The sequence below is a fragment of the Lathyrus oleraceus genome, chromosome 4, assembly GCF_024323335.1.
Source record: "Lathyrus oleraceus cultivar Zhongwan6 chromosome 4, CAAS_Psat_ZW6_1.0, whole genome shotgun sequence".
Lineage (NCBI taxonomy): Eukaryota > Viridiplantae > Streptophyta > Magnoliopsida > Fabales > Fabaceae > Lathyrus > Lathyrus oleraceus.
The window spans coordinates 75,196,488-75,209,241 of record NC_066582.1 but is presented as its reverse complement, the minus strand read 5'-3'; positions in this window follow the sequence as shown (position 1 = coordinate 75,209,241).

The following is a 12,754-nucleotide window of genomic DNA, read 5'->3' as shown; positions in this document are numbered from 1 at the left end:
TACCATGATAAGTGGAGGAAAATAGTTTAATTCCAATAGGAAGGTCATGTATTCTTGAGATTCACTCTAGTGACAGGTGTTGGTCGTGCTTTGAAAATCGAAAGCTCACGTCACGTTTTATTGGCCCTTACCAGATTTTGAAGAGAGTATGAGAAGTGGCCTACAAAGTTAATTTACCACCATCTCTTTTGAACCTTCACGGTGTATTTCATGTGTCTCAAATTCGGAAGTATGTTCTAGATTTGTCTCATGTGATTCAAATGGATGATGTGCAAGTGAGAGATGACTTTATTGTGAGGCATCACCATTGTGAATCGATGATAGAGAGGTGAAACACATGAGAGGTAAAGAGATCTTCTTTGTGAAGGTTGTGTGGGTAAGACCTGTTGGACGAAGCCTGATGTGGGAGTTGGAGATTCAGATAAGAGAGTCTTATCCGATGCTATTTCGTTCAGGTAATTTTCGAGGGCAGAAATTTTATAAGTGGAAGAGAGTGGTAACACCCCGAATTCAATTAACTTATTTAATTGAAATTTGATTATTTATTTAATCATTTAAATGATTTAATATGATTTTAATCATTTAATTGGTTATAATATGTGTTATGTGGTGTTTGGGAGTTATTAGATATTTGATTAGCTATTTAATTAAAATAGTAGAATGTTATTTAAATAAATAGAAAAATAAGAGAAAATAGTGATTTGGGGCAGAAAATAGAATTACTAGAAATATAAGGGAAATAAGAGAAAGTAGATATTAATGGAGGAGTAAAAGTGTGAAGAGAAAAATAAATTATATTTTTAAGTTAAAATAAATAGTAAAGGGAGGGGAGTCAAACTTGACAGCACGTATAATTGAGAAAAAGAGGCAAGTGTGAGAAGAGAAGGACAAGGGTTTGAGAGAGAAGGAGAAACCATAGTCAAGCTTGGAGATTTTGTTGGAAATTTAGGTAAGGGAGCTACTATAATATATGTGAATTGCATAAAGGGTATAGAGGGATCCTCACCCTTCTCTAGGTTTTTATTCACCATTGTTGTGCCTTATGAGTCATTAAATGTGATTATGTGTAATCCATGATAATTGTAATGTTTGTGTGAGATCGTGGCCTGTTATATGCTGGATATTATGTATAATGTGTTGGTATGAATTCTGAATTTGGTTGTTGCCATTAATGTATTTTGGTGTTATGAACATAACCTTGAATTTGGGATTAATTGATGAAATTGAATGATAATCGATGAATATGTGATGATTTGATCCATGTATAATATGTATATATTGTTTTTTGTGCAAATCGGGGTACTGGGGGTCGAAATCGGAGCTTCGGATGAGCTCTCATGGCCAAAAATGCAGAAACTGCATTTTGCAACAGCGTGACAGGCGTCACGAGCGTGATTGGCATCACGAGCGTGACGGGTTGCACACCATGATTCTGGGATAGCTGACGGTCATCAATTGGGTAACAGGGAGATTGTCATGGTCTCCGTGTAGGAATTCTTTTGTCAGTCGTCACATAGGTGAAGGGTTATGAAAGGGGTAGTGACAGGCTAGATGACGGTCGTCACCCAGATGACAACCTGGTCGTCATGGCTGTCAGGACTCATTTTTGAGTGATTAGTCCAGTTTTTGATGTTGAATTCTCGTGTAGTCAATGTTTGACTATTGTTTCAGGTAATTGGTTATTGATTATTAAAGAAAATTATTATTATGATGAAGTAATAATTGAATTAATTTGCATGATTGTATGTGTTAAACTATGATCATGTATATGAGTTGTTATGTTATGAATACAATTATGTGTTGTGAGTATAATTTTATGTGTTATGTTGATGTGTGTAGTTCAAAAGTGGGGACTACTATTGAATTTTGTATTGCATTGTTGGTTATCGTTAGAAGTGGAATCATGATTATTGTTGTTGCATTATTTTATGCCATGCATCATATTGTTTCAGTGTGTTGAAAAAGGCGAGTCATGGGTTCAGAAGTGGGGACCTGGTGTTCAGAAGTGGGGACCCGTTCGAATGAAGAATCATTGGTGAGTGGACGAGATCATTAACAAATCTATGATGTCCAAATTGGTACCATGTGCATTGAGTCGAGTTATGAGTCACATTGCATACATAAAGGCTATGTGAATTGAATTATTTTGTTTTTGTGTAATTGAATGTGTGTTGTTGGTTGTGTAAGTTTATCTACCCTTGCATTATTTTACACTATTAATATATTTGAGCGGATTCCCACCCCTTTCTTGTTTGTTTTGTGTTGCTCTATACATTGTTATACAAATACTCAGAAGGAGTAAGTGTTGTTGTGAGGGAAGATGGCCTTGGAGTTTTCTTCGTTTACCTTACCATTATTGCTATTTAGATGGTTTCAAATGCTCTAATCAGTAACATCGGGAATGGGGCGTTTTATTTGTTAATCGTTGGATTACGTTATTTTGATTAAGTATTTTTATTTTGATGATATCTTTGAAGTTTTGTTATTTATTTGTGTTTTGTTACGAGTTTTTAATTAGAAAGTATGCATGTTGTGTTTGAGTAGCATCCTAAAACGTGGATTTTATCCTTTTAATTATGAGTCGGATTTTAGGGTGTTAATGTGCTCAATTTTAATTGGAATGTGGCATTGCCTTACCAAACATAAGTCAATAGGGAAAAAATTCTTTAGGTGTTTTGTAGGATTCTCTTTAATCCCAATGTGATTCTTCTAGCTCGCGGCTTAATTACTTCCTATTTGGCTCAACCATCTTCTCTAAATTCCGCTTAATTTCCCACTTTGACACATAATCGACAACAAGTGAAATGTAAACATAACCAAAACTTATAGGGAAAGAAACCATAAATTCAATTCCACACACAACAAAAACTTCCCACAAAATCATAGGTTGTTAAGGCATCTCACAAGTGATTCATATACTTACAAGTGCTTGAGTTTCATAAGCATCCTTAAAAATTATGGACCAAAAGAAACATGAATCTATGAATTTTCTTGTTGTAGGTTGTGGACCAAAGTGTCCCCCGACTTGGAGGCATGACAAAAATTCAAAATAGACTGAACCCCATGGTAGGGAACATATCTCCTAATGACCTAATCACTACAAAATTTTTAGAGATATGGATCACCCTGCACAAAATATTTTTCATCACATTTAAGTATATGAATTTGTGCTCTAGGTGCATTTGCAGGAACTACTCCAGCAACAAGATAATAAACTAAATCAGCAAACCAAGGAGTTATCTCATGCAACTATGGAAGTTTCTCATTAGGGAAATCATTTTGAATGGGGAGGGAGTCTTTACCTTTGTCTATTATAAACAAGTGATGAGCCACTAGATTCTCAACTCCACTTTTATATTTAATCTGAAAACAAAATTCTTAGAGCAACAACAATCTTTGAATCAGTTTATGTTTTGCTTTTGGTTTTTCCAATATGAACTTTAAAGTTGCAGGGTCAGTAAACAAACTACCTTGCAACCTAGAAAATATGATCTAAACTTATCAAGAGTGAGTATAATAGTCAAAATTTCCTTTCTAGTGGTAGTATAATTAAATTATGCAGAATCTAAAGTTCTAGAAGCATAATAAATATCATGGGCAGCCCTACCAATTCTTTGTGCAAGAACTGCTCTTACTGTATAGTTAGATTCATCACACATGATTTCCAATGGGTTGATCCAATTGGGTGGTTGGATGATTGGAATAGAAATCAACACATTCTTCAAGAAATTAAATGCCTTTTTGCATTGACCATCAAAGGTGAAAGTTACATCATTTTGTAGCGAATTCAACAGTGGAAGAGTTATCGTGCTGAAATCTTTGGTAAAGTGTGTGTAGAAACTAACCAATAATTATAGCACCTAGTCGATAAAGGGTACAGAAAAATGATCCTTCCTAATTGACTGGTTTAGTATCTTGTAATTACTACATAATCGAATTGTTCTTCATTCTAGTGGGAATCATAACAGTATTCTTGTTTTAACCATTGTTAGTCTAGTTTTCTTAAGGACAATATTAGGCTTATTGAATTACTGTCAAAGGTGGGGGTATATGACACCAGTTTGCAAGAGTTTGATCATATTCATTTTAACAACATCCATAATCAAAAGGTTAAGACACCATTGGGTCTTCCTAAATGATATGTTACCATCCTCAAGTAGAACTCTATGCATACACATTGACGAGCTGATTCCAGGAATGTCAGTCAGTGTCCATCCAATTTATTTCTTGTGATTCCTTAGTACTTGTATCAACTTCTATTTTTTTTCAAATTCAAGTTTAGATGAAATTATTACAAGAATTTTTTCATCCAATTCAAAAGATGCATATTTTAAACTTCCAGGGAGTGGCTTAAGCTCAAAAGTATAAAAAAAATTGGCAGCAATATGAGCTACATCTACAACATCAATGTCTTGTGTAAAAATATCAAAAGAAACATCCACTTGCAAAACAACTTCAATCTTAGCACAAGTTGAACATAATTGAGTATCAATACAAACATCACAAGTATAAGTATCATCAAAATCAAACAAAGAAGGAAAATTAACTAAAATGAATTGGTATATGTTTCATCAACCAAATCAGCAAGTAATTCAATTTAGAAAATAAAATACTCTTTCATGGAGTATTTCATGGCATCAAACATGTTAAATTTTACAATGATATCACCAAATTCCATGGAAAGAGTTCCAACATTGACATTAATTTTTACTTTATAAGTTTTCAAGAACAATCTGCCTAAAATGGTAGGCACCCTGCTGGACTTTCTCTCACCCTCCATGTATAAAGTGCAAAAATTTGCAGGATATATCAATTCATTAACTCAAACAAGTATGTTTTCCATTAATCCAGTTGATTGAGCACTAATTTTATTTTCCAGGTGAATCATAAGACTTGTATTCTATAAAGGACCAAGAGCAAGAGCGTTAACAACAAATATAGGTCTAACATTAATTAATGAAAGCACTTAGATCTAGAATGGAATTTTCAAATTTACCCTCGCTTGTGTACATGGAATGTAAAACGTTTATGGATCTTTTCATTTTTGGGGAATGACATGAATTAGGGTAGAAACATTGTATCTTATTTTTACTCTTTCATTCCTTTTCATCCTTCTCCTGCGTGTGCACACAAGTGTTTGGAATCAGGCATATTTTGGAATCTTCTTACTTGCTTCTAGGATTGGAATATTCACTTCCATCTTTGTAAATGTTTCTAAGATTTCTTTGCCTCTATCTACCTCATACATTTTCTTAGTCTTCATTAGTCTCTGATGGAAAGGAAGTTCTATAAGTTGTTGGAGTTGAGACTTCACACATAAGAGGGTGGTTGAATTGTGTGGTTTGGAAAAAACTTGATTTTGAAAAAAAATTAGAAATAAAATCAGAGTTTGAAAACATTTTAAAAACTTAGCAGTGGAAAGTAAAATGCAGAAAATAAATTGCAGAAATAAAATAAATAAAGGGAAGAGGAAGGAACACCAAGAGTTATACAGTTTCAGTCAAAAATGACTTAATCATGTCCCCAAGAATTGATCTTGAGAGTTTCCATCAAACATTGAGAACTTTTAGTAGGAAAGGCTCGTGAAACCCACTTATACAAGGAATGGTGGTTAATCTTCAACCAAGATATACAAGACAATAGATATGGGCGTTTAACTCTTTTCTTAAGAATAAGTTTAAGAGTGAAGTGGCCAATATTCCTTTCCAACGGTGGTTTGAAGCGGTTAGTCTTCTCTCCACAAACATGGACCATGGAGCGGTTAGTTTTCAAGTTCTAAATCCTTTGAGATCAATACCTTGGTTTTACACGAGATAACCAAAAACCTGAGATATTTTAACATCGAGCTAATCTCCAACCTATGAAGCTTTTAATACTAGGCTGAGCTTCAACCTATCTTGATTTTAACATTAGGCTGACCAAGAACCTAGACTAGGACTAGATCACACAATCCCAAACAAAAACCTTTTCACGGGTTTATCTTTTAACCCAAACAAATCCCTAATTGGACATTATTCAACCAAGGTGTATAAAAAATATTCCCTTGGTGAGTTTTACAATTCCACAATTTCCAAAACTACAAAAATAATTTCACTCACAAAAATACTTTTCTCACAAAAGCACTTAAGCTAAAAACATGGTAAGATAAAATTAAAGAAATGTTTAGAGAGAGAGAGAGAGAGAGAGAGAGAGAGAGAGAGAGAGATGAAAGTGTAAAAACACAATTTTGGATTATTTGAAATGAGAAATGGAACCTCTATTTATAGGCCTGAGGTTGGGTCAAAAAGTAAATTTCAATATAAGCATTTTGTAACTATCTAATCGATTAAAAGATAAAAATAATCATTTATAAGTTCTCAAAAATGAATTTTAAGATATCTAGTTGTTGCACAAAATCAAGGCGCCTTCAAGATAGCTTGGGCCTTAAGTTTTCACATTTCTAATCGATTAGACAAATGTTCTAATTGATTATGAATGTAAAAAATTCGTCTGTAGCTATTTTGACTGCTTCCAATTTATCTGACACAATTTCCAAATGTTTTTAAAAATATTTCCTTTTGGTAGAGTATTTTTTTAAAATGGTTTTGTGTGTGTGAGTGTGTGTGTGTGTGTGTGTGTGTGTATGTGTGCGTGTGTGTGCGTGTGTGTGTGTGTGTGTGTGTGTGTGCCCGTGTATGCTTTAGCCTTGTACTTTTACTATGAATTCCTTTTGCCTTACAATCATTCACTCATTACTAAAATAAGAGATCGCCATTACAAAGTTAGAAGATCACCATATTTCTTCAAGACTTTTTCGAATGCTTCTCTTTATGCTGACACATGCTTGAGTGGCTTTTAGAGGAGGCTTTAGTTGCATTCTTTGTTTGCCATCATCGGATAGTCAAGTCCATCAAATCCTAATGATAGGGTTTTGTATCTTTATATGTTTAATTGTTCATGCTTGACTTATCATAATATTTTAGTTGTCATCATCAAAAGTTGATATCCTTGTTAAAATCATATCACCTGCAAAACCAGGTTCCACGTTCTCCCCATTTTTTATGATGACAACACATCTCTCAAGGGAGGTGGTAAAAGAAATAATATAGATATATTTAGAGTGATAACTCCCAATGAGTTAGATAGAAAATATACCCTTCTCCCTTTTGTCAAAATCAAAAAGGTGTGTAAAAATGCATTGCGAAAATAAATATGCATACAAGGGCAATTTGGACATTTAGAAAAGGAAAACATGTAAGAACAAAAATTGTTCTACAACAGATTCCATGATTTTGATGATAACAAAGGATGAAACCAAAAATGGCACCCTAACGAAAAGTTTCTAAGTATGCAGGGTTCTAAGGAAAGAAGGAAGATATTTGATGACGTCACCAGATACAGAATCATATCAGATACAAATTATCAGAAGATCAGAAGCATCTGAAGTAGAAACATGCTCAGGAAGTTCTAACTCTGAGCAAAACAACAGAACGTCAGAAGCATCTGAAGAAGACTTGCACTCTAGAAGTTCTGACTCTGAACAACGGTATACCATTCCGGAAGCTCTCAGCGTTATCTGAAGACTTCATCAGAACTCCTTTAGATAAACATCAGAAGCTCCGAATCAACACAGGAAGATTCCAAGATTCCCAGAGTCACGCAGACTTTGATAATGAATTTCCTAATACAGAAAGAGTAACGTTAACTTCAAATTTAAATGGAAAGGAACTATATTTGGAAAGAAGTTATTCAGGGAGACAAAGTTGTTTTGGCAAGAAACAACAGAAGTTATGGCATTAATTCCTATTCAAGACAAATTATCTGCCATCAATTTCAACGGTCCTTTCACTCCTATATAAAGGACAGCAATCAACATTGAGAGGCGCGCAAGCATACACTGAAACATTCTCTCTCTCTCTCAATATTTTCACAAAGCTTTTTGCTTAGAAAGTGAAACACTTGTGTTCTTACTATTGTAATATTTGCTTATCTTAGAAGCACTCTAGATTACATTGTCTTCTATCTATTGCTTTATTTCCTCAAGTGACTCTGCGCAGTCTGTATACTTGAGAGGACTAAGAGATCCTTCTCTTAGACGTTGGTTGTAAACAATCTTTCAAGATTAGTGGATTAAGTCCTTGTTGAAGGCGAAATCACCTTGGCCAGGTGGACTGGAGTAGCTTTGTGTTATAAGCGAACCAGTATAAATTCCTTGTGTGGTCTTTATTTTGAAAAGCGCTTATTTTCCAAACAATTCAAACCCCCCTTTCTTATTTTTCTCACCTTCAATTGGTTTCAGAGCTTCGGCTCTGTTATTGATTTTCTAATCAAACACTTAACAGTGTAGAGAGATCCAGAACGAGAAAAACTATGGCCCACACAAATGAAAGAGACAGTTACAATGCTAAGCCTCCTGTTTTTGATGGAGAGAAATTCGACTACTGGAAAGATAGAATTGAAAGTTTCTTTCTGGGTTATGATGCTGACCTCTGGGACATTGTCACAGATGGATACACACCTCCAGTCTCAGAAAATAGAGTTGAAGTTCCCAGAAGTAAGATGTCAGAAGATCAGAAGCGTGTCTTCAAAAATCACCACAAGGCCAGAACCATACTTCTCAATGCTATATCTTACAACGAGTATGAAAAGATCACCAACAGAGAAACAGCCAAAGACATACGTGATTCTCTGAAGATGACTCATGAAGGAAACTCCCAAGTCAAAGAGACAAAGGCTCTGGCGCTTATCCAGAAATATGAAGCTTTCAAAATGGAAGATGACGAAGCCATAGAGGTAATGTTCTCTAGATTCCAAACTCTTATTGCAGGTCTCAAGGTCCTAGACAAACGATACACAACTGCAGACCACATCAAAAAGATAGTCAGAAGTTTGCCAAAGAAGTGGAGACCCATGGTCACTGCCCTGAAGCTGTCAAAGGATCTGAACAATATAAGTCTTGAAGAGCTTGTCAGTTCCCTCAGAAGCCATGAGATAGAACTAGAGGAAGATGAGCCTCAGAAAAAAAACAAGTCTGTAGCTCTAAAGTCCAGATCTGAAAGACGCAAATCTGACAGAACCAAAGCCTTCCAGGCAGAAACTGAAGATGCTGATGACTCTGAACCAGAAGATTCTGATGATGAAGAAGAATTGTCCCTCCTGACCAGAAGAGTTAAACAACTCTAGAAGAAGAGGAACAACAACTTCAGAAGACCAAGACCCAGAGGGGATCGATCAGAATCAACCTCAAAAGGTAAAACTAACAAAGATATTACTTGTTATGAATGTAAAGAAACAGGTCACTACAGGAATGAATGCCCCAAGCTAAAGAAAGACAATCCCAGAAAAAAAAGTTTCAAGAAAAATACCTTCAGGACAAAGAAAGGACTAATGGCTACCTGGGATGATAGTGAATCTGGTTCATCAGAATCTGACTCTGATGAACAGGCCAATGTGGCATTTATGGCTACCACGTCCAGAAGCAGCATAGATGAAGAATCTGAAGAGGTATTTTCTGAACTTTCTTGATCTGGTCTAGAATCATCCTTGTCAGAAACTCTTAGCTCATATCAGAAATTAAAACAAAAGTTTAAAAATATAAAAGGCTGTCTTGAAGCAAAATTTGAAGAATGTGGCAAACTTGAGATGACAATTCTAGCACGTGAAGATAAAATCAGATCTTTAACATTAGAAAGAGATGGAGCAAAAAGAAAATGTTTAGAATTGGAAGAAGTGTTATCTCAAGCTCCACAGACTTCAAATACAATAATTTATAAATACGAAGAAGCCTTTCAAGAATTTCTGAAAAATGGGATAGGTAGGAGTGTCATGGCATCCATGATTTATGGAGTCAGTCAGAACAATAAAAAGGGAATTGGGTATGATCCTAAGGAAGATAAAACTTCTACTGGTGACCAACTTAAATCTCCATTTTCATATCACTATACGCACACACAAGAACAAAAATTTGAAAATGCTAGAAAATCCAAAGTTATAAGAAACTCTGGGAAAACTAATCAGAAAGGACCCAAGAAACTCTGGGTACCAAAAGATAAGATTGTTTATGTTGCAGATATCCTATGCAGCAAAGTTCAGACACCAGTCATGGTACCTGGACTCTGGATGCTCGCGACACATGACGGGAAGAAAGTCTATGTTCCAAATCCTGGAACTTAAAGACGCTGGATTCGTAGGCTTCGGAGGAGATCAGAAAGGAAGGATCAGAGGCTCCGGAACTATTGGTAATGGTACTCTTCCCTCTATATCTGATGTTCTTTACGTAGAAGGATTAATGCATAATTTGTTATCCATAAGTCAATTAAGTGATAACGGTTATGACGTAATCTTTAATCAAAAATCATGTAAAGCCATAAATCAAAACAATGGTTCAGTCCTATTCACAGGCAAGAGGAAAAACAACATTTATAAAATCAATCTTTTTGATTTAAAAGAACAAAATGTTAAATGTCTGATGTCTGTTCACGAAGAGCAATGGGTGTGGCATAGACGCTTGGGCCACATTAGCATGAGGAAACTTTCTCAGCTAAATAAACTCGAGTTAGTTAGAGGCCTACCTAAACTGAAGTTCTCTTCAGATGCTCTATGTGAGGCATGTCAGAAAGGAAAATTGTCAAAAACATCCTTCAAAAAGAAAAATGTTGTTTCTACCTCTAAGCCTCTGGAACTTCTCCACATTGACTTATTTGGTCCTGTGAAAACAGCATCAGTAAATGGAAAGAAGTATGGACTAGTCATTGTTGATGATTACAGTCGCTGGACATGGGTAAAATTCCTAAAGCACAAGAGTGAGTCTCACTCTGTATTCACTAGTTTCTGTTCCAAAGTGCAAAAAGAATTTGACTCTAAGATTATCAGAGTCAGAAGTGATCATGGTGGGGAATTTGAAAATAAATCCTTTGAGGAATTATTTGACTCTAATGGAATATCCCATGATTTCTCCTACCCTAGAACTCCACAACAAAATGGAGTTGTAGAGAGGAAGAATAGGACACTCCAAGAGATGGCCAGAACTATGATCAATGAAACTAATATGGCAAAGCACTTTTGGGCCGAAGCTGTAAATACAGCGTGCTACATTCAGAATAGAATCTCCATCAGACCTATTCTGGATAAGACTCCCTATGAACTGTGTAAAGGAAGGAAACCAAACATTTCATATTTTCATCCATTTGGATGTTCTTGCTTTATTTTAAACACTAAAGAACATCTGAACAAGTTTGATTCCAAAGCACAGAAAGGTATTATGTTAGGATACTCTGAACGCTCTAAAGGCTACAGAGTATACAACACAGAAACCAAAATTGTGGAAGAATCAATTCATGTCAGATTTGATGATAAGCTTGACCCTGAAAAGTCAAAGCTAGTTGAAAATTTTGCAGATCTAGAAATCACCCTTGCAGGATCTGATAAAGCTCCAGAAGCAACTATCACTCAGAACACTGAGGAAATTAAATCCCCAGAAATCCCAAAGAAAGTTAAAAGTCATATCAACGTATCTGAAGATTTGATTCTGGGCAACAAGGACGAACCTGTCAGAACCAGATCTACCTTCAGGACCTCTGAAGATACTCCTTTGGGACTCGTGTCTCTGATCGAGCCTACATCCTGTGATGAAGCACTTCAAGATAACGACTGGGTTTCAGCCATGCAAGAAGAATTAGATCAATTCACAAAGAATGATGTCTGGGATCTTGTTCCAAATCCCAGAGGCACTCACGTGATTGGAACCAGATGGGTATTCAGAAACAAGCTGAATGAGAAAGGAGAAGTCGTCAGAAACAAAGCTCGACTGGTAGCTCAAGGTTACAGTCAACAAGAAGGTATTGACTACAATAAAACCTTTGCTCCAGTCGCAAGGTTAGAATCTATTCGTCTTCTTGTCTCTTTTGCTATAAACCACTCTATCAAATTATATCAAATGGATGTCAAGAGCGCATTCCTTAATGGTTATATATCAGAAGAAGTGTATGTCAATCAACCTCCAGGTTTTGAAAATCCAAACTTTCCAGAACATGTTTTTAAACTTAAAAAATCTTTATATGGACTTAAACAAGCTCCCAGAGCTTGGTATGAACATTTAAGCAACTTTCTTCTGGAACACAATTTTATCAGAGGAAAAGTTGACTCCACACTCTTCTGTAAGAACCTTAACAATGATCTCATGATATGCCAGATATACGTTGATGATATTATTTTTGGTTCAGCTAACGCCTCTGTTTGTCAAGAATTCTCTGAGTTAATGCAGGCAGAATTTGAAATGAGCTTAATGCAAGAACTAAAGTTCTTTCTGGGAATTCAAATTAATCAAACTTCAGAAGTCACGTACGTTCATCAAAGCAAATACATTAAAGATGTTCTGAAGAAATTCGACATGGCTGACTGCAACTCTGCAAAAACTCCCATGCATCCAACATGCATTCTTGAAAAGGAAGAAGTAAGCAAAAAGGTTTGTCAGAAGCTCTATCGAGGTATGATAGGCTCTCTTCTCTATCTAACTGCTACTCGACCTGATATTCTCTTTAGTGTCTGTCTCTGTGCCAGATTCCAATCAGATCCTAGAGAAACTCACTTAACAGCAGTTAAGAGAATTCTCAAATATCTGAAAGGAACTCCTAACCTGGGCCTGATGTATGAGAAAACATCAGAGTATAGACTTTCGGGTTACTGTGATGCAGATTATGCAGGAGATAGATTAGAACGAAAAAGCACATCTGGAAATTGCCAGCTCCTGGGAAACAATCTGATATCCTGGGCCAGC